Consider the following 23,180-nt stretch of genomic DNA (forward strand, 5'->3'; position numbering starts at 1 on the left):
TATCTTGTACTTTATATTTTTTCCCCCACTCATGTTTTCTTCACACCCCCTAGAATTAAAGTCCTTTTCATTTTCCTTTAGATTTGGTTGATTCCTGTTTTAAAGAGCCATTTCAGAATTAGCTTAATATCTTCCCCTTAGCTCCCTCTTCTGCATTTCTACTTCTCTTGAATAATTCTCCCTAACCCCTTTCACAGGGATATTTTCTTCCTAAAATTGGACCTAGGAGAGTAGAATTATATGAATGCCTGTTGGGCCAGTGGTTCCCAAATCTGATGACTAGGTAGAAGAATGTTTTTCATGACAAGCAGCTCCAACAAGAAGGAGATGTATTACTCTCATAATAGGAAGTCTAGGGAGATTCAGGTTTGTATTAGAGCCACAGACATAAGAAGAATGTATATATGTGAGAAACTTAATACAAGTAACTTTTATAAACTCTTGAGGTCTATGAAAAACTTTTAAAATGGACTCCTCCCACTGTTATTTAGATTTCCCCTCAAAGGTCACTTCCCCATCCATGCTAACTAAAACTACCGCATTGGCCTTTGATCATGCTGTGTCACCTTCAGGTTTGTTTTCCCCATAGCATTCAGCATTAACAAATTATTCTTTATTTATTTGTTAATTTCCCTGTTGGAAAGTAGGCCCTTGAGTTAACTTTGTCTAGAATTTATCTCCAGTGCCTAGGACAGTGGGTCCTGGTACATAATAATGTTCAGTGAGTGATCAGGGAATTAAGAGTGGTTGGGCATTGCTGGAGAGTTGGGTGTAGAAGGAAGGGAGAGGGTGGGGCTAGAGAGAGAGAGAATATCTGGGTAGCAAAAGCCTTATGACCTTACTAAAGAGCCTAGGTTTGCAGGGGCTGGAGTGCCTCTGAACGATTCTCGGGGAGTATTTGGGACAGGTTCATGTTTTAGAAATGTTAGGGGAAAAGCAGGACAGAACTAGATTGAGGGGTGGGAATGTGTGAGATAAGGAGACTATTTCACAAATTTGTGCAAGAGCTCATATGAGGGATGATGAAGGCCAAAATTATGAGAATGGAAAGTTTAAATATGAAAGACATTTGGGAGGGGAAAAAGACCACAACTTGCTAATTAATTGGTTTGGGGAATGAGAATGAGGATTTTAGTGCCTAGACTGACTGACAGTCGTCGACTAAAATTGAGACGAAAGCAGGACACATATTTGGGTAAAGAGTTAATGCTGAGACCGCCCTGGTCATGCTGAGGTGGGCCTCTGGGCAGAGGGGTTTAGGGTGGAGTCTCAACTGGGCATGTGGTCACATGGCAAGAACCATGAGTAAAATTGCCTAGGACAGGTGAAAAGTAGGTTATTGCAGGTAGAGAGGGAAAAGATGACCAAGAGTAGAATACCAGGACTTAAAGGAAGGTCAGAGCAGAGAGATCCAGTGATAAAGACAAGATAATCAGTCTTAGGAAGAAACGGGTATAGAAGTAAGTGGTCTCTCCAAGACCACTCACTAGAGGGATTCACAGAACTAAGGAAAACTTACAATTTATTATAGTGAAAGGATGCAGACTAAAAACGGTAAAAGAAAAAGGCACATAGTATAGTATCTAAGAGAGACAAGTCACAAGCTTTCAGTTGCCTTTTTCCTTTAGAGACATACAGACAGCTGTTAACTAATCCCAGCAGTGATGTTTGCCAACCCGTACAGATATTGCCAGTCAGGGAAGCTCACCTGGGTCTTGGTGTGCAGGTCAGTCATGTAGACATGAAGTCAGCGCCCACACGGTTTACCTTAGTTACTCAGTCCCCGGCCCCTTGAGACATTCAGCTTATTACAGCAAAAGGCTTCACCATAAATTACATTGTTAGTGTAAACTATCTGGTGTTTACCTTGGGTGTGGCCCAAGGTCTTAAGTGAAAGTGAAGTAGCTCAGTTGTGTCTGACTCTGCGACCCCACGGATTGTAGCCTACCAGGATCCTCTGTCCATGGGATTTTCCAGGCAAGAGTACTGGAAAGAGTATTCCAAAGGCTTAGAGATTATCTCTCAGGACATTTCTTTGCAATGTGAAAGACTCGAATACTCCAAACCTACTGAGTTAACCTTTAACTGCACAGAAACCAAAGGTAAAGCATACTTCAGAAAGGAAAGGGTATGTATCCTATTTTCCTCAGAAGAGAAAATTAAGGCAAGAACTAGAAAATCTTCAGTCAGTTTAGCAAACTGGATATCAGTGATGACCTTAACTATAGCAATTTGTTTTTATTTATTTATTTTGACTGTGCTAGGTCTTTGTTGTGCTTAGGCTTTTCTCTAGTTGTGGCAGTCGGAAGCTACTCTCTAGTTGCGGTGCTCAGGCTTCTCACTGCCGTGGCTTCTCTCATTGCACAGCACCGGCTCTAGCGCTCTCGGGCTTCAGTAGTTGTGGCCCCCAGGCTCTAGAGCACAGGCTCAGTAGTTGTGACGCATGGGCTTAGTTGCTCCGCAGCAGGTGGGATCTTCCCAGATCAGGGGTTGAGCCCTTGTCTCCTGAGCCACTAGGGAAGCCCAACTATAACAATTTGAATTGCATTGTCAGGGAAAAAGCCAGATTGCACACCCATTGAAGGAATGGATTACAGATATGAGGCAGTTCCTTGAGAACCTTGAAGGGATGGGGAAACTTGAGCAGGATTTACAATGGGACTAGAATTGCCAGATAAATTACAGTATGCCCAGTTAAATTTGAATTTCAGATAATGAATAACATTTTCTAAAATGCACGTAAAATTGGCCATTTTAAACAGTGTACAGTGATATTTAGTACCTTGATAGTATTGTATAGCCTGTCATCACTATCTAACTCCAGAGCATTTTCTTCACCCCCAAAGGAAACTCTATACCCTTTTAGCAATCGCTCAATATTTCCCCCTTTCTCAGACCCTGACAGCCACTAATCTTTGTCTCTATGGATTTGCATACATGGATATTTTGTATAAATGGAATTGTACGATATGCAGCTTTCTGTGTCTGTCTTCTCCTACTTAGCATGATATTTTCAAGATTCATTGATACTATAGCATCTTCTTCTTGTTTAGTTGTTAAGCTATGCTTGACTCTTTGCAACCCCATAGACTGTAGCCCGTCAGGCTCTTCTGTCCATGGGATTTTCCAAGCAAGAATACTGGAGTGGGTTGCCATTTCTTCTCCAAAGGATCTTCCTGACTCAGGTATCGAACCTGTGTCTCCTGCATTGACTTGAATTCATTACCACTGAGCCACCTGGGGAGCCTATTATAGCATGTACTAGTACTTCATTCCTTTTTATGGCCGAATAATATTTCATTGCATGGATATACAATATCTGATTTATTTATTCATCAGTTGATGGACGTTGGGTTTTTTTCCCCTTTTAACTATTGTGAGTAGTGCTGCTGTAAGTTAGTTCAGTTCAGTTCAGTCACTCAGTGGTGTCCGAATTTTCTCGGCCCCATGAACTGCATCACACCAGGCTTCCCTGTCTGTTACCAACTCCCAGGGCTTGCTCAAGTTCATGTCCATTGAGTCACTGATGCCATCCAACCATCTCATCCTCTGTCGTCCCCTTCTCCTCCTGCCTTTAATCTTTCCTAGCATCAGGGTCTTTTCTAATGAGTCAGCTTTTCACATCAGGTGGCCAAAGGATCGGAGCTTCACTTTCAGCATCAGTCCTTCCAGTTAATATTCAGGACTGATTTCCTTTAGGATTGACTGGTTTGATTTCCTTGCTGTCCAAGGGATTCTCAAGAGTCTTCTCCAACACCACAGTTCAAAAGCATCAGTTCTTTGGTGCTCAGCCTTCTTTATGGTCCAACTCTCACATCTATACATGACTACTGGAAAAACCATAGCTTTGACTATATGAACCTTTGTTGGCAAAGTAATGTCTCTGCTTTTTAATATGCTGTCTAGGTTAGTCACAGCTTTTCTTCCAAGGAGCAAGCGTCTTTTAATTTCATGGCTGCAGTCACCATCTGCAGTGATTTTGGAGCCCAAGAAAATAAAGTCTCTCACTGTTTTCCTTGTTTCCCCATCTATTTGCCATGAAGTGATGGGACTGCATGCCCTGATCTTAGTTTTTTACATGTTGAGTTTTAAGCCAGCTTTTTCACTCTCCTCTTTCACTTTCATCAAGAGCCTCTTTAGTTCCTCTTCTCTTTCTGCCATAAGGGTGGTGTCATCTTCATAGCTGAGGTTATTGATATTTCTTGCAGCAATCTTGATTTCAGCTTGTGCTTCATCCAGCCTGGCATTTTGCATGATGCACTCTGCACGTAAGTTAAATAAGCAGGGTGACAATATACAGCCTTGACATACTCCTTTCCCAATTTGGAACCAATCCATTGTTCCATTCCCGGTTCTAACTGTTGCTTCTTGACCTGCATACAGATTTCTCAAGAGACAGGTCAGGTAGTCTGGTATTCCCATCTCTTTAAGAATTTTCCACGGTTTTTTGTGATCCACACAGTCAAAGGCTTTAGCGTAGTCTATAAAGCTGAAGTAGATGCATTTCTGGAACTCTCTTGCTTTTCCTGTGATCCAACAGATGTTGGCAATTTGATTTCTGGTTCCTCTGCCCTTTCTAAATCCAGCTTGAACATCCAGAAGTTCTCGGTTCACGTACAGTTGAAGCCTCACTTGGAGAATTTGAGCATTACTTTGCTAACATGTGAAATGAGTGCACCTGTGTGATAGTTTGAACATTCTTTGGCATTGCCTTTCTTTGGGATTGGAATGAAAACTGATCTTTTCCAGTCCTGTGGCCGCTGCTGAGATTTCCAAATTTGCTGGCATGCTGAGTGCTGCACTTTGACAGCATCATTTAGAATTTGAAATAGCTCAGCTGGAGTTCCATCACCTCCAACTAGCTTTGTTCATAGTGATGCCTTCTAAGGCCCACTTGACTTCACATATCAGGATGTCTGGGTCTAGGTGAGTGATCACACCATCATGGTTATCTGGGTCATTAAGATCTTTTTTGTATAGTTCTGTGTATTGGGCTTCCCTGATAGATCAGTTGATAAAGAATCCACCTGCAGTGGAGGAGACTCTGGTTAGATTCCTGGGTCAGGAAGATCCGCTGGAGAAGGGATAGGCTACCCACTCTAGTATTCTTGGACTTCCCTTGTGGCTCAGCTGGTAAAGAATCTGCCTGCAGTGCAGGAGACCTGGTTTTGATCCCTGGGTTGGGAAGATCCCCTGGAGAAGGGAAAGGCTACCCACTCCAGTATTCTGGCCTGGAGAATTCCACGGACTATATAGTCCATGGGGTCACAGAGAGTTGGACATGATGAGCGACTTTCACTTTCTGTGTATTCTTGCCACCTCTTAATATCTTTTGCTTCTGTTAGGTTCATACCGTTTCTGTCCTTTTTTTTTTTTTTTTTTCTTCACGTGTCTGTCCTTTATTTTGCCCATTGGCTCAGCTGGTAAAGAATCTGCCTGCAATGTGGGAAGACCTGGGTTCGATCCCTGGATTGGGAAGATCCCCTGCAGAAGGGAAAGGCTGCACAGTCCAGTATTCTGGCCTGGAGAATTCCACGGACTATATAGTCCATGGGGTCACAGAGAGTCAGACACGACTGAACGACTTTCACTTTTCACTTTGCATGAAATGTTCCCTTGGTATCCTGATTTTCTTGAAGAAAAAATCTAGTCTTCTTTTCACGCTCAGGACTGAATGACTTTCACTTTTCACTTTGCATGAAATGTTCCCTTGGTATTCTGATTTTCTTGAAGAGAAAATCTAGTCTTTCTAGATTTTCTTGAAGAGAAAATCTAGTCTTTCCCATTCTGTTGTTTTCCTCTATTTCTTTGCATTGATCACTGAAGAAGGCTTTCTTATCTCTCCTTGCTATTGTTTGGAACTCTGCATTCAGATGGATATACCTTTCCTTTTCTCCTTTGCCTTTCTCTTCTCTTCTTTTCTCAGCTATTTGTAAGTCCTCCTCAGACAACCATTTTGCCTTTTTGCATTTCTTTTTCTTGGGGATGGTTTTGATCAGTGCCTCCTGTACAATGTCCATAGTTCTTCAGGCACTTTGTCTCTCAGATATGCTGATAGACAGCTCTATCAGCTGTTTTGAATATTCACATATAAATTTTTGTTTGAATACCTGTTTTCAGTGTTTTTAAGTATATAGAAGTGAAATTACTGGGTCATATATTAATTCTGTGTGTAACTTATTGAGGAACCTCCAGAATCGCATGGTGGCTATACCATTTTACATTCCTAGTACCTCAGAATGTACTAGGGTTCCGGTTTCTCCACATCTTTGCTATTTGAAAAAATAGCAATTCTAGTGGATGTGAAGTGATATCTCATTGTGGTTTTGATTTGCGTTTCCCTAGGCACTCATAATGTTTAGTATCTTTTCAATCTTAATGTCAAATCTCTTAGCCGATGAACACAGGATGTCTTTCTGTTTACTTGGGTCTTCTTTAATTTCTTTCAACAACACTTTATATTAATAGTTTTCAGTGTGCAAGTTTTATACCTTCTCAGTTAAATTTATCCCTAAGTATTATTTTTTATGCTATACTGAATGGAATTTTCTTATGTTCCAATATGAATTGCTGATTGCTACTGTATAGAAATACAACTGATTTACCCTGCGTCTTAATTCTTTTATTAGCTCTTTTAAGTGGGTGTGTGTATATTCTCTATGATTTTCTGTATATGGGATCTTGTCATCTGTGTATATAGTTTTACTTCTTCCTTTCTACTTTGGATACCTTTTAATTTCATTTTCTTCCCTAATAGCTCTAATTAGAACTTCTAGTACAAAACTGAATTGTAGTGGTGAAAGCAGGCATCCTTGTTTTATTCTAGATCTTCAAGGGGATGCTTTCAGTCTTTCACCATAGAGTATGGTATTAGACCCCATGGATTTTTCATAAATGCCCTTTACTGTATTGAGGAAATTCTATTCATAGTTTGCTGAATGTGCAATAAATAATTTTTTAGTGTAAGTATGTCCCAAGTAGTACATGGAACATTCTTAGACTAAACAAATTATCAACCAAAAAAATCCATTGTTTATCCATAATTCATATTTAAGTCGACATTTAAATTTTTTATTTGCTAAATTGATAACCTTAAGAAGGACAAGGCTGGATTCTTTTGAGGTGGTCGATGGAGGCAGAAGAGACTTTAATGTTAATTTGCATACTGAGGAAAGGATTCAATAGTCAGAGATAAGTTTATGATTCAAGAGAGAGACAAGAACAGATGGAATAAGGCCCTGGAGGGGAGGGACACAGTTAGGGTCAGATTTGTACATGAAGAGCTTGGCTGCCTTACCTAGGTTCTCACATAGTTTTTCTGACACTGCTATTAAGGTACTAAGTAAATGGCATTAGAACCCTTTGCCCATCTATGCCTTGTTTTGATCCTACAAATTTTTTAAGAGTAAAAACTGTGTCCACTTGTGGCTAGCAGTGTATCTTGTGCACATATGAAGCTCTTGAAGATTGCTCCAAGTATATAACATTGCAAGCTTCTTTTGGACTTATACCCGTGTTCTGGGCTTCCTGTGTCTGAGACAGCTGTCTTTTATTTTAACTAGCTATAAGAGAAATGAACACAAGTCAGAGTTTTTACTTAGATGGACAAGTAACTCAATTTAGAAATTATAACAAGGTTTGTACTTCTTTAAAGGCTTAAGTGCCCAATTTATAAAATTGCTCAGTGCATTGGTATTCCACCCACTCTTTGAGGCTAAATGCTTTTCCCTTATTTGACAGGTAGTCTTTTTTTTTTTTATTCTGTAACCTGTTTGAGCCTAGTCTTTAAAATATGTGTATCTGCCAGAGTTACTTTCCATTACATTTTCATGAAACTCAAAAATCAGTTTGTATAACTCAGCTGTGGCAACTTCTTTGTAAGCCAAAGGAAGACGGATGTACAGGTGTTCAGAAAGTGTCATGGTCACCTTATTCTCTTCTAAATTATCCCTCCACACTTCCCTACTGCTAGGTTCTGAGTCTTCAGCAACAAAAAAGATTTGCTTGACTGCTTTAAGGAAACAGACAGAAACCTTTGAGACAGATGACCAGTTTGTCCCAGTTTGCTTGGGACTTTCCTGTTTCTAGCACTGAAAATTCCACTTTCTGAATAGACCATGTGGTCAGTCACCCTCCCTCTGCATCTCTTTTCAGTGCTGCTCTTGTACATTCCCTTCCTCACCCTGAGTACAGGGAGACTGAGGAGAAATGTCTGTCTCCATTTGGACATCCAGTTCTATATCGACTGTTAGCTGCGAGAAATACTCTGAGCATGTATCTGGAGCCTTATTTTTACTTCATCATCCTGTGACCCAGGAACCCAGCCCCATTGTTTTATCAACTTAAAACTCTAAACATACAAAAGGAAAACCTTTCTACTTAGTCATATTTATCATTTAAGTGACAGGTACACCAAGAATAAGCATGTGGTTTGTTTCAGGTTTCTTTCTTACAGTGTGGGTTGTTGCTGTTCAGTTGCTCAGTCATGTCCGACTCTTTGCGACCTCATGGACTGCAGCATACCAGGCTTCCCTGTCCTTCACCATCTCCTGGAGTTTACTCAAACTTATGTCCATTGAGTCAGTGATGCCATCCAATCCTCTGTCATCCCCTTCTCCTCCTGCTTTTAATCTTTCCTAGCATCAGAGTCTTTACTAATGAATTGGCTTTTTGCATCAGGTGGCCAAAGTATTGGAGCTTCACTTTCAGCATCAGTCCTTCCAGTGCATATTCAGGACTGATTTCCTTTAGGATTGACTGGTTTGATTTCCTTGCTGTCCAAGGGATTCTCAAGAGTCTTCTCCAACACCACAGTTCAAAAGCATCAGTTCTTCAGCGCTCAGCCTTCTTTATGGTCCAACTCTCACATCTATACATGACTACTGGAAAAACCATAGCTTTGACTATATGAACCTTTGTTGGCAAAGTAATGTCCCTGCTTTTTAACATGCTGTCTAGGTTAGTCACAGCTTTTCTTCCAAGGAGCAAGCGTCTTTTAATTTCATGGCTGTAGTCACCATCTGCAGTGATTTTGGAGCCCAAGAAAATAAAGTCTCTCACTGTTTTCCTTGTTTCCCCATCTATTTGCCATGAAGTGATGGGACTGCATGCCCTGATCTTAGTTTTTTACATGTTGAGTTTTAAGCCAGCTTTTTCACTCTCCTCTTTCACTTTCATCAAGAGAGTCCTTAGTTCCTCTTTGCTTTCTGCCATAAGGGTGGTATCATCTTCATATCTGAGGTTATTGATATTTCTTGCAGCAATCTTGATTTCAGCTTGTGCTTCATCCATCCCGGCATTTTGCATGATGTACTCTGCGTATAAGTTAAATAAGCCAAGTGACAATAGCGTGGATAGTGGAATTAAACTGGAATCTTCAGTTAAAGGGCTTAGATCTGGGTGAGGAGCTTTAAGACTTCTGTGGTAATAGTGTGTTTGGATTTATAAAATAAAAAGACAGTACACGGGATCCTTGTGATGAAACGAGTCTGATCTTGACTTTGGTACACAAAAAGTGATTACAAAGATCTGTGCAAAGAATAAAATTGCATAGAACTTAATCCACAGACAAACACAAATGAGTCCTTGTAAAACTTGTGAAATCTGAGTAAAATCAGTGGATCATATCGTTCATTTCTTGGTAGTAATGTTGTACTATAACTATGTAAGATGTTATCATTGAGGAAACTGGTTAAAGTTATGAGAGATCTCTTTGTATTGTTTCTTAACCATGCACATGGATTTACAATGACGTTAAAAAGTTTAATTAAAGTAGAATATTTCCTAGAAGGTAGCTTTGAAATCCTTGTGAGATATTCAGTAATATCTTATACATAGTTCATTTTTCTCCTTCATGCTCTTAAAGAATCCCTTCTTTTTAGAAAAAACAAAATGTCAAGGGAAAAACTGAGACTGCCAGTTTATTTCTGAGTTTGTCCTTTGATATTCTTTGGTATCTTCAGAAAGCCATTTGCGAAGATAGGCCCTCATATAGTACAAAAAGGATAGTACAAACACATCAACCAGAGGAAAGGGAAATCCCTTGAAGGGTCAATTGCCTCTAAGTGGTTCAAAATTGCTAGTGTCTTCTAGGAGGTTAATGGATGACTTTTCATTTAGTGTCATGTCTCTCCCTCGTTATAAGGTTTCTATGACTTTTGTCTGAACAGTAGCTTTCAAACCCTTTTACTACACCACTTAGTAAGAAATACATTTTTCATCAAAACCCAGAATAGATATAATTTCATATGTACATATATCTGAAACTAAAGTTTCACGAAACACTGATCACCCTCATGTATGATATATTCTGACTTCTTTCTCTTAATTTTTTAAAATGCTGGTTATAGCTCAGCAATTTGAGTTCTTGATTCTTTTTTTTTTTTTTTTTTGAGTTCTTGATTCTTGATCTACAGTTTGGAAAAATATTGCCTCAGCTCTCCAGGTAAAGTAGTCTAAAGCCTGTTGGCGTGACATTCGGGGTCCTTCCCAGCCCTTCCTCCTCCAGCTAAGGGGCATATTCAGCATTCCCTGGATTGGCCTCACACTGTCCTGTTTCTGCACCTTGACTTTTACTGTCGTTCTCCTAGTGCCCTTCCCAATTTTGTTCCTATTCTTGTCTCTTGGCTTCTATAGTCAAGCATATATTATATTTTTAATATTTACCACTAGTGGGTAGTGTCTGTCCTTCAGAGTTGCCCATGAGTTTAGCCATGTGCCTTAGTTGTCTCTAGTTCAGACATTACCTCTGTGAGTTCTTCCCTGACTGTTGGCAGGTGTTTTCAGTCTTTTTCATCAAAAGCCACAGGATGTTTTATATTGAACATAGTATATATTTGTTACATTTATTTGTATAAAACTGAAAGAAGTCTCATGACATAGTGCACTGTGTGCACTTTTGTATTATGTGCTCTTTTAGTTCATATTTCTTTTCTTCATCCTATAACTTGATTTTAAAACAAATTGAAAAACATTGATTAGACCATCCTTCCCTACTTTGAATGTCATCTGTGAAAAACAGGTTGTATTACAACCTGTTACAAACCTTTGTATTCCATAATCACTGTTGGGAGGAATTTTGTAATGCTTCAAGACTTGAGAACAGGACCATTTCATCTTTTTTTTCCTCCCAAAAAGACTTATAGAGAATATTTATTGCAGCTTTTTTTTTTCATAGTTAAAAAAATTTAAATATAAGTAATAGGTCAGTGGAGAAATAAACTCCTGTTTTTAGTCGTACAATTGAATACTATGAAGAAGTTAAAATGAACAGACTAGATATACATATTTCAACATAGAAAAACTTAAAATAATAATGTTTAATAGAAAAGCAAGTTGCAAGGTAGTACACTGTAGATTATCAGTAAGGTACATTCAGTTCAGTTCAGTTGCTAAGTCATGTCCCACTCTTTGACTCATAGACTCATAGACTGCAACACGCCAGGCTTCCCTGTCCTTCACCATCTCCAGGAGTTTACTCAAACCCATGCCCATTGAGTCGGTGATGCCTAACCATCTGATCCTCTGTCACCCTCTTCTTCTTCTGCCTTCAGTCTTTCCCAGCACCAGGGTCTTCACTTCAGGTGGCCAAAGTATTGGAGCTTCAGCTTCAGCAGCAGTCCTTCCAATGATTATTCAGGGTTGATTTCCTTTAGGATTGACTGGTTTGATCTCCTTGCTGTCCAGAGGATTCTCAAGAGTCTTTACCAGCACCAGAGTTTGAAAGCATCAGTTCTTTAGCTCTCAGCCTTCTTGTGCTCCAACTCTTAACACCTATACATGACTACTGGAAAACCATAGCTTTGACTATATGAACCTTTGTTGGCAAAATGATGTCTCTGCTTTTTAATATGCTGTCTAGGTTTGTCACAGCTTATCTTCCAAGGAACATAATTTCATGGATGCAACCACCATCCACAGTGATTTTGGATCCCAAGAAAATGAAATCTGTCTCCATTTCCATTTTATCCTTGTCTATTTGCCATGAAGTGATGGGACTGGATGCCATGATCTTAGTTTTTTTAATGTTGAGTTTTTGATTTTTAAATTATTTATTTAGTGTCTGTGCCATGCAGCATGTGGGATCATAGTTCCCTGACCAGAATTGAACCCGTGCCCCTGGCATTGGAAGCACAGAGTCTTAACCATTGGACCACCAGGGAAGTCCCGAAAGTTGAGTTTTAAGCCAGCATTTTCACTCTCCTCTTTCATCCTCATGAAGAGACTCTTTTTCTCTTCACTTTCTGCCATTGGGCTTCCCTGGTAGCTCAGCTGGTAAACAATCTGCCTGCAATGCAGAAGACCTGGGTTCGATTCCTGGGTTGGGAAGATCCTCTGGAGAAAAGACAGGCACAGTATTCTTGGGCTTCTATGGTGGCTCAATTGGTGAAGAAATCCCCCTACAATGCAGGAGACCTGGGTTCGATCCCCTGGAGAAGGGAACAGGTACCCACTCCAGCCTTTGCCCTGCTTCATTTTGTACTTCAAAGCCAAACTTGCCTGTCATCCCAGATATCTTTTGACTTCCTTCTTTTGCATTTCAGTTACTTATGATGATGCTGGAGAAGGAAATGGCAACCCACTCTAGTATTCTTGCCTGGAGAATTCCATGGACAGAGGAGCCTGGCAGGCTGCAGTCCATGGGATTGCAAAGAGTCGGACATGACTGAGCGATTTTCAGTCACTTCACTCCCTATGATGAAAAGGACATCTTTTTTTGGTGTTAGTTCTAGGAGGTCTTGTAGGTCTTCATAGAACTGTTCGACTTCAACTTCTTCAGCCTTAGTGGTTGGGGCATAGACTTGGATTACTGTGATGTTGAATAGTTTGCCCTGGAAGCGAACTGATATCATTTTGTTCATTTTTTGTGTGCTTTTTTTTTTTTTTTTTTGAGATTGCACCCAGGTACTGCATTTTGGATTTTTTTGTTGACTGAGGGCTGTTCCATTCTTTCTAAGGGATTCTTGCCCACAGTAGTAGATATAATGGTCATCTGAATTAAATCCTCCCATTCCTGTCCATTTTAGTTCTCTGATTCCTAAAATGTCTGTGTTCACTCTTGCATCTCCTGTTTGGCCACATCCAATTTACCTTGATTCATGGACCTAACATTCCAGGTTCCTATGTAATATTGTTCTTTGAAGCATTGGACTTGACTTTCACCACCAGGCACATCCCCACCCGGGCATTGTTTCTGCTTTGGCTCAGCCTCTCCATTCTTTTCTGCAGCTCTTTCTCCGCTCTTCCCCAATAGCGTATTGAACACCTGCTGAGCCGAGGTTGGGGGGTGGGTCTCATCTTCCAATTTTTATATGTTTTTGCCTTTCACACTATTCTTGGGGTTCCCAAGGCAAGGTTCAGTTCAATTTAGTTAAGTCGCTCAGTCGTGTCCGACTCTTTGTGACCCCATGAATGGCAGCATGCCAGGCTTCCCTGTCCATCACCAACTCCCGGAGCTTACTCAAACTCATGTCCATACAGTCAGTGATGCCATTCAACCATCCCATCCTCTGTCATCCTCTTCTGTCCTGCCTTCAATCTTTCCCAGCATCAGGGTCTTTTCCAATGAGTCAGTTCTTCACATCAGGTGGCCAGAGTATTGGAGTTTCAGCTTCAGCATCACTCCTTCCAATGAATATTCAGCACTGATTTCCTTTAGGATGGACTGGTTGGATGTCCTTGCAGTCCAAGGGACTCTTGGAAGGGACTCAAGGGAGTCTTCTCCAACACCACAACTCAAAAGCATCAGTTCTTCAGTGCTCAACTTTCTTTATAGTCCAACTCTCATATCCGTACATGACTGCTGGAAAAACCATAGCTTTGACTATATGGACCTTTGTCGGCAAAGTAATGTTTCTGCTTTTTAATATGCTGTCTCGGTTGGTCATAGCTTTTCTTCCAAGGAGCAAGTGTCTTTTAATTTCGTGGCTGCAGTCACCATCTGCAGTGATTTTGGAGCCCAAAAAATAAAACCTCTCACTGTTTCCACTGTTTCCCCATCTATTTGCCATGAAGTGATGCAACCAGATACCATGATCTTAGTTTTCTGAATGTTGTTTTAAGCCAGCTTTTTCACTCTCCTCTTTCACTTTCATCAAGAGGCTCTTTAGTTTTTCTTCTCTTTCTGCCATAACGGTAGTGTCGTCTGCATATCTGAGGTTATTGATATTTCTTCTGGCAATTTTGATTCCAGTTTGTGCTTCATCCAGCACAGTGTTTCTCATGATGTACTGTGCATATAAGTTAAATAAGCAGGGTGACAGTATACAGCCTTGATGTACTCCTTTCCCAATTTGAAACCAGTCTGTTGTTCCATGTCCAGTTCTAACTATTGCTTCTTAACCTGCATATTGATTTCTCAGGAGGCAGGTCAAGTGGTTTGGTATTCCCATCTCTTTAAGAATTTTCCACAGTTTGTTGTGGAAAACAAACTGTGTGTAGAAAAGGTAGAGGAAGGAACCAGAGATCAAATTGCCAATATCTGTTGGATCATCGAAAAAGCAAGAGAGTTCCAAAAAAGCATCTACTTCTTCATTGACCGCACCTAAGCCTTCTACTGTGTGGATCACAAGGCAGGAATACTGAAGGGGTTTGCCATTCCCCTTCTCTAGTGGACCGTGTTTTGTCACATACATTAATGAGACACAAACATGGCAAAATGTTAGATTTGCTAAATCTAAGGGGTGGCTATAAGAGTGTCTGCTATATTATTTCTTTATCCTTTTATCTAAAATATTTTGTAGTGAAAATCTGTGTAATAAAAATTGATATGTCATCTGCTTATAAATCTTTATTATCTTGCTATCTTATAATACTATATTGTCTGGCTCCAAGCTGCTTGACCGAACTGTAGGGCACTTTAGCCATGATCTGTTTTGCCCAATTTATACTCAGATCTGGTCTCTCTTAGAGAAGTCCAATTTGGATAAGGAACTTGTAGTTTGTGAGTATTGTGTATACTGGACAGTGTCTGCAGCGAGTTCGGGTAGTGCAGCTGTTTCGTAGGCAGAGCTGAGGAGACAGTCTTCCTGCATGAGACCATTTGTGTTTTCATGTGGTGGGTCATTCTTTTTTCTGTATTAAGCAGTAAGGCAGGAAATACTTGCCTTAAAAGATCAGGAGTGTTGGAACCAGAAAGGGGAAAGATCATACAAAAATGTCAATGGCAACCAGAGTCCTGTAGAATCCTGAGGTGTTTGGGCATCACTGTTTTCCCCAAAAATATCATAATTTGTAAGTTTTTTTTTTTTTAAAGATCTTCCACTCTAATCCTGTAATTGCACAGTCAGTTATTTCAATTTGACCTCCACTCCTAATTTGTTTTCAGTCACTTTTTCCTCAGTCATTATTTGCTTTTTTTTTTTGGTCTTCCCTGTTGCAGACAGCTTTTTTTAGCTGCAGCAACAGGGGCCACTCTCTGGTTGTGATATGAGGGCTTCTCATTGTGGTGGCTTCTTGTGTTGTGGCTCACAGGCTCTAGAGTGCTCAGTAGTTGCCCTAAGTCATGAGGGATCTTCCTGGACCAGGGATTGAACCCGTGTCCCCTGCATTGGCAGGCCAGTTCTTAACCACTGGACCACCAGGGAAGTCCCCAATCATTATTATTACCACTTTTATTATTATTATTGGACTATTTTTTAAGAGCAAGTTTAGGTTTACAGAAAAATTGATCAAATAATGCAGAGAATTCCCATGTCCATCCTCTCCCTTCTATATTTTCCCTATTATTAACATCTTGCACAAGTGTGGTTTTATTTATTATAATTGATAAACCAATATTGATGTGTTATTATTAACTGAAGTCCATAGTTTACATTAAGGTTTACTCTTTGTGTTGTGCAATTCTGTGGATTTTGACAAATGTGTAATGCCATTTATTACAGTATCATACAGAATGGTTTCACCACTTAACCATTTTGTTTTTATTTCTACTCCAGTGCTTAGCATAGGGCTTGTAAATATTACATGCATGTGCAATGATATTTTATCTAAAATTAATATGACCAATCAAATTTAGTAGAGTTTAAAAAACATTTAAAGAACAATTTTCCACCACCAAATAGAGCCTATATTAGGAATAAAAAGATGGCTTAAAATTGTGAAGTGTGTTATAGCTCATTAATCTGTCAAATAAGAAAAATAAAACTCAATATATAGAGACAATCAGAATTCAAAGCCTGTAATGTGCATGTTAAGTTGCTTCAGTCGTGTCCGACTCTTTGTGACCCTGTGGACTGTAGTTTGCCAAGCTTCTCTGTCCATGGGATTCTCCAGGCAAGAATACTGGACTGGACTGCCATACCCTTCTCCAGGGGATCTTCCCCACTCAGGGATCGAACTTGTGTCTCTTATGTCTCCTGCATTGGCAGGTGGGTTCTTTACCACTAGTGCCACCTGGGAAGCCCCAAAGCATATAATATTTCAGTCTAACAATCAGCATCATGTTCAAAGATGAAAAACTGGAGGCATTTTCTAATGGGAACAAACGCTTGACAACTCTAATATTATTTCATGTAATTCTGGCAGTTCTAGCTAATATAGTAAGAGGAGAGAAATAAGAGTTACCATTTTAAGAAAGAGCCTCTCATTGAGATTGTAGAAACCCCCCCAAAATTCCTGAAAATTTGTTAAATTCAATGAGTTCAGTAAAATAGCTAAATACATAATAAGGATACAAAAATGAAAAGCTTTCCTAATATAGCAATAACTGGTTAGAAAAATTAACAGTATAAAAGGTAAAAATCTGGAGAAGGAAATGGCAACCCACTCCAGTATTCTTGCCTGGAAAATTCCATGGACAGAGGAGCTTGGTGGGCTACAGTCCATGGGGTCTCTAAAGAGTGAACACGACTTAGCCACTAAACAACAACCATCCATATTCCTACCTGTTAGAGGTAATTCGTGTTACTCTTTTGGAGTGATGCTAAATAACTTGTTTGTTAACATGTGAATTCAAAGCACTAACTGGTTTGCTCTTGGAGCATCTGAAGCTTCCAGTTTGAGCAGTTTTCAGGTTTCTCTAGGAAGTGGCATGATCCATGAATGGGGAATGACAACAGCCAAGTCAAGAGATCCCCCCAGGGCCAAAGTCAGAGAGGTCAGAACCACGAGAGGGTGGTCCTTGAGCAGGGTGGAGACAGAGCCAAAGAGTGGACACCACCCATTCCCCAGTTGTGGCCACTGCAGGAAAGTTCCTGAGAGTCACAGATCACTAACCTCCTCTCCATCCAAGTGACTGCTCTTCTGCTCTCTGTAAGATCAGTCTTAAAGAAAGAGTCTCTGTTTCATAAACGATGGAACTCTGTAAATATAAAAAATAAAAGGTAAAAATCTGCTTAATTTTTATCTTAGTAGTGTAATAGTAAAAAGTTGCAAACAACCAAAATGTCCACCTAAGAGGATGGTTTATTATTTATACCCCATCCTATTCCAAAATGATTTTAAGGTAGCTTTCACAACATACCTTATTACATAAAAATAAATGAAGAATTCAAGCAGAGAGAAATCTGAGGGTTAGGCCACAGATTTCATTCTGAGCTTTCTAGTGCCAAAGTAAAGATCATAATCAATTATATGATTCATATTCATACTTACAATACTGAGTTGATTGGAAGAAGCAACTGTTCTAATAATGAGACCAAAAAGAGAATTTTCTCATGAGTCCCAGAGGATACCATGCATAATAGAGAATGATCATTTTGACAACTTTAGAGAGCTGTTTCATATAAAATTCCTTGCTAATAACCACACAGAACCAATGAAATATTTGGTAAAGAGTGTATGAGCTTCTCAGATGGCATAGTGGTAAAGAATCTGCCTGCCAATGCAGGAAACACAGGAGACACAGGTTCAATCCTTGGGTATGGAAGATCTCTTGGAGGAGAAAGTGGCAACCCACTTAAGTATTCTTGCCCGGAAAATTCCATGGACAGAGGTGCCTGGTAGGCTACAGTTCATGGGGTTGCAACAAGTCAAACATGACCGAGCACATACACATACATATGCAGTGGGGCAAGGAATGCAGTAATGGTTATGGCTAGGATGAATATGGGGATGGTTCAGTACACTGCTCTAAGGAGCGTCTCGATGGAGTAATACATTTTAGAGACTAAAATTATGGCTCTCAGTTGATGTGTGGTACCACCGTTGTGTCCTGTGAATCTTCACAGATCCACCACTGAGTTTTTCTAAATGTGTTACATTTATTTTTGCTGCAGATGAGGATCCGCATTGCTAAGAAGTCTGTCAGATGGTGGTGTGGGGTATGAATGCAGCAGCAGGGGAGCCAGGCAGGAGGCAAGAGGTGCTACTTAGGCCAGCACTAAAAAGAATGCAGTGTGGATGGACAGAAACAGTCTCTATAAATAGTCTCAAATTAGATTTTGGTAAGCACTGTGGAGAGCAGATAGGCTGTGTTTGGTCAGATACAGGTCCATATGCTTTAATAGTTGACTTAGGAAATTAACCTCTGCCAGGTGGTGCTAGTGGTAAAGAACCCACGTGCTAGTGCAGGAGAAACAAGAGACTCGGGTTCCATACCTCGGTCAGGAAGATCCCCTGGAGAAGGGAATGGCAACGCACTCCCGTATTCTTGACTGGAGAATCCCATGGACAGAGGAGCCTGGGATCGTCCATAGGGTCACAGAGAGTCGGACACAACTGAAGTGACTTAGCATGCATACATGAAGGTTGAGAAGCCTCATGAGGTGAGATGCCTGAACAGATGTTGTAAAAAGTAGTCAAGGTTTCTAAATTCTTGCATTGTAGAGCCTAGCCGCAGGGTTTTCCCAATGGCTCAGTGATAAAGAATCCGCCTGCCAATGCAGGAGATGTGGGTTCAATCCCTGAGTCAGAAAGATCTGGAGATGAAAATGCAACCTGCTCCAGTATTCTTGCCTGGGAAATCCCATGGACAGAGGAGCCTGGCAGACTACAGTCCATGAGGTCACAAAAGAGTCAGACATGACTTAGCAACTAAACAACAAAAGAGCATAGCCACATTAATTATAAGTTTGGAAGAACTGATTTTTTTTTTTTTTTTTTAATGAATGATACCAAACCTAGATGTAAGTAACAGGAGGGAAAAAGGTTGTAAATTATCTGTAGAACATCTGACTTTAAGCCGTATAGCTTCCTGGTTAATCCTTCAAGGTAAATTGTGTCCAAGTAGACAATAACCAGAGTGGTTTAGAAAGATTTAGAATCTGAGTCCTACCTTCATCTTTCTTTGAGCCTCAGTTTGTTCATCTGCAAAATAAGGATATGGGTACCCATTTTAGAGCTAATCAGTTGTTAAGATTTAAATTGAATAAAACCTATTGTGGCTTCTCCTGGCCATCATCACCCTGTTACCAAAATCAGACAAAGATACCACAAAAAGGAAATTACAGGCCAGTATCACTGATGAACATATATGCAAAAATCCTCAACAAAATACTAGCAATCTGTATCCAACAATAGATTAAAAAGATCATATACCTAACCATATGATCATCTCAGTAGATACAGAAAAAGATTTTGACAAAATTCAGCACCCATGTATGATAAAAACTCTCCTGAAAGTGGGCATAGAGGGTACATACCTCAACATAATAAAGGCCATATATGACAAACCTACAGCTAGTTTCATAATCAGTGGTGAAAAGCTGAAAGCATTCCCTCTAAGATCAGGAATGAGACAAGAATGTCCGCTCTCACCACTTTTATTCAACATGGTTTTAGAAGTCCTAGCTATAGCAATCAGAGAAGAAAAAGAAGTAAAGGGAATCCAAATTGGAAAAGAAGTTAAATGCAGATGACATATACTATACTTAGAAGATCCTAAAGATGCTACCAGAAAACTACTAGAACTCATCAATGAATTAGGAAGGGATTGGGGGCAGGAGGAGAAGGGGACGACAGAGGATGAGATGGTTGGATGGCATCACTGACTCGATGGGCATGAGTTTGAGTGAACTCCAGGAGTTTGTGATGGACAGGAAGGCCTGGTGTGCAGTGATTCATGGGGTCGCAAAGAGTCGGACACGACTGAGCGACTGACCTAACTATAACTAACTAAGGTTACAAAATTAATACACAGAAATCGGTTGTATTTCTATACACTTAACAACGAAAGATTAGAAAGAAATTCAAGAAGCAATTCCATTTACCATTGCATCAAAAAGAAAAATACTTAGGAATAAACCTATCTAAGGAGACAAAGACCTATGCTCTGAAAACTATAAGATGCTGATGAAAGAAATCGAAGAAGACATAAACAGATGGAAAGATATACCATGTTCATGGATTGGAAGAACGAGTATTGTCCAAATGACTAACCCAAGGCAATCTACAGATTCAGTGCAGTCCCTATCAAATAACCAATGGCATTTTTCATAGAAGTAGAACAAAAAAAACTCAGAATTTGTGTGGAGACACAAAAGACCACCAAATAGCCAAAGCAAATCTTGAAAAAGAAAAATAGAGCTGGAGGAATCAGGCTCTTTGACTCCAGACTATACTACAAAGCTACAGTCATCAAAGCAGTATGGTATTGGCACAAAAATAGAAATATAGGTCAATGGAACAGGATAGAAAACCCAGAAATAAGCCCATGTACCTATGGTCAATTAATCTCTGACCAAGGAGGCAAGACTACACAATGTTGGAAAGACAGTCTCTTCAACAAATGGTGCTGGGAAAACTGGACAGCCACATGTAAAAAAATGAAGTTAGATCAGTCCTTAACTCCATTCACAAAAATAAGTTCAAAATGGATTAAAGACCTAAATGTGAGATTGGACAGTATAATCCTAGAGGAAAACATAAGGCAGACCACTCTCTGACATAAATCACAGCAACATCATTTTTGATCCATCTCCCAGAATAATGGAAATAAAAGCAAAAATAAACAAATGGGGCCTACTGAAGCTCAAAAGTTTTTGCACAGCAAAGGAAATAATAAAATGTGTAGACAGCCCACAGATTGTGAGAAAATATTTGCAAATGATGTTCCCAATAAAGGATTGGTCTCCAAAATTTATGAACAGCTTATGATGCTTAATAGCATAAAAAAAAAAACTAACCCACTTTAAAAATGGGCAGAAGACATGAATAGACTTTCTCCAGAGAGGACATACAGATGGCCAATAGGTACATGAACAGATGTTCAACATCACTAGTTATTAGAGAAATGCAAATAAAACTACAATGAAATATCACCTCACTCCAGTCAGAATGGCTATCATCAAAAAATGCACAAGCAACAAATGCTGGAGAGGGTGTGGAGAGGAGGGGATCCTACTGCACTGTTGGTGGGAATGTAAATTGGTGCAGCCACTTGGAGGTTCCTTAAAAAACTAAAAATGGAGCTATCACATGACCCTGCAATCCCACTCCTGGGCATATATCCAGAGAAAAACATGACCCGAAAAGATACATGCACCCTAATGTTCATTGCAGCACTGTTTACAATAGCCAAGACATGGAAGCAACCTAAATGTCCACTGACAGAGAGATGGATAAAGAAGATGTGGTACATATATACAATGGAATGTTACTCAGCCATTAAAAAGAGTGAAATAAGGCCATTTGTAGCAACGTGGATGGACCTAGAGAGTGTCATACTGAGTGAAGTAAGTCAGAGAAGGAGAAATATCATATGATACCCCTTGTGTGTGGAATCTAAATAGAAATGATACAAATGAACTTACTTACAAAACAGACTCACAGACTTAGAAAACAAACTTATGGTTGCTGTGGGGGAAGGGATAGCTAGGGACTTTGGGAAGGTCATGTACACACTGTTATATTTAAAAATGGATAACTAACAAAGACCTGTTGCATAGCATATGGAGCTTTGCTCAATGTTATGTGGCAGCCTGCAGGGGAGAGGGTTTTGGAGGAGAATGGATAGGTGCCTATGTATGGCTGTTTACCCGAAACTACCACAGCGTTGTTAATCGGCTGTACCCCAATACAAAATACTTTTGGTGTTAAAAAATATTTTAAAAAGCCAACAAACCCTAGTGGCATCTTCTAAGTCATTTTGTGTATTTGCTTCCATAGCCAGAGTTGTGTTTTTGCTACTAGAGGGTCTTAGTCTTAATGACTTATGAGAAGAGTGAGCCTTGTGTTTTCTGAGATACAGTTCAGATAACTCTTTTAAATGACTGCACTGACTGGAAGGGCCATCAGATTCTCTACTGTCAGGTATCTGAAGTGAAATATTTTTAAGTTATGAGATAGCAAAAGTTTGAAAGCCCTTGTCCTTTTCATCCTGGTCATCTTTCAAGTCCGATCACAAGAACAGGTATCTGGTGATAGCCAAGCCACAGGTTAAAGGCAAAGGGCAGTTGTCCTGAGGGTAGTCAAATCTGAGCAACTCCATCTCATGCTCCCATTTACTACGTTGGGTACTCAGATAAGTTTTGAAGACTTTTCCATTTATCTTCATATTCACAGGAAAGCTCTTCATCATGACTCCAAGAAGACCCCTACCCAGGTTCTTCTGATTCTGACATTTACATTCTCAGATAAATAAATATCATGATATGAAAAATAAAGTTAAAAGACCACAGTGTGAAATGTCCAAGAAAGTAACAAGAGACAGGAGGAATGTATATCTTAGTGGAATCAGTGCCTTCCATTAAGAAATCAAATCAGTACCTCAATGGGTTAGCGTTGTTACCTCTGCCAGAGTTTGTTTTTTTCTCTGAAAGTCAGAGAAAAGACCTGAGATGTGAACTGTGGGGATAGAGACGATTGCCTTTGTCTTACTAATAGGAAACACTTCTCAGTATTTTGATATTATAACACAGTTTCTGTCTCTCTATTTTTTCTTACCAAAGCCACCTTCTATCAGGGCAAAGAAGGGAGGAGACAAGTGCTTGTGGCAATGAAAAGAAAACCCTCACAAATGCTGGAGCTGGCTAACTTCACCAATTTACCTAGGACCAGCTTAGTTCTGCAAATTGGTCCTGTCACCATCTGTTGATATCATATTATCTGTTTTCCTTTGGCAAATCTTAGGCTTGCTTTCTTCGGAGAAATGTTTTGTTTCCTTGGTCTGGGCTATATAATCATTTATAATCATATATAATCACGCTTCAGTCGTATTCAACTGTCCAATCCTATGGACTGCAGTCTGCCAGGCTTCTCTGTCCATGGGGTTCTCCAGCCAAGAATAGTGGAGAGGATTGCCA

At 39.9% G+C, this 23,180-nt stretch overlaps 1 protein-coding gene across 3 annotated transcripts in view; it reads left to right on the forward strand.

Moving 5' to 3' along the window:
- Nucleotides 1-23,180, forward strand: part of UBOX5 (U-box domain containing 5) — a 45,495-nt gene that overhangs the window by 10,073 nt on the left and 12,242 nt on the right. The gene's annotated exons all lie outside the window — the stretch shown is intronic.

The sequence above is a fragment of the Dama dama genome, chromosome 23 (assembly GCF_033118175.1).
Source record: "Dama dama isolate Ldn47 chromosome 23, ASM3311817v1, whole genome shotgun sequence".
Classification (NCBI taxonomy): domain Eukaryota; kingdom Metazoa; phylum Chordata; class Mammalia; order Artiodactyla; family Cervidae; genus Dama; species Dama dama.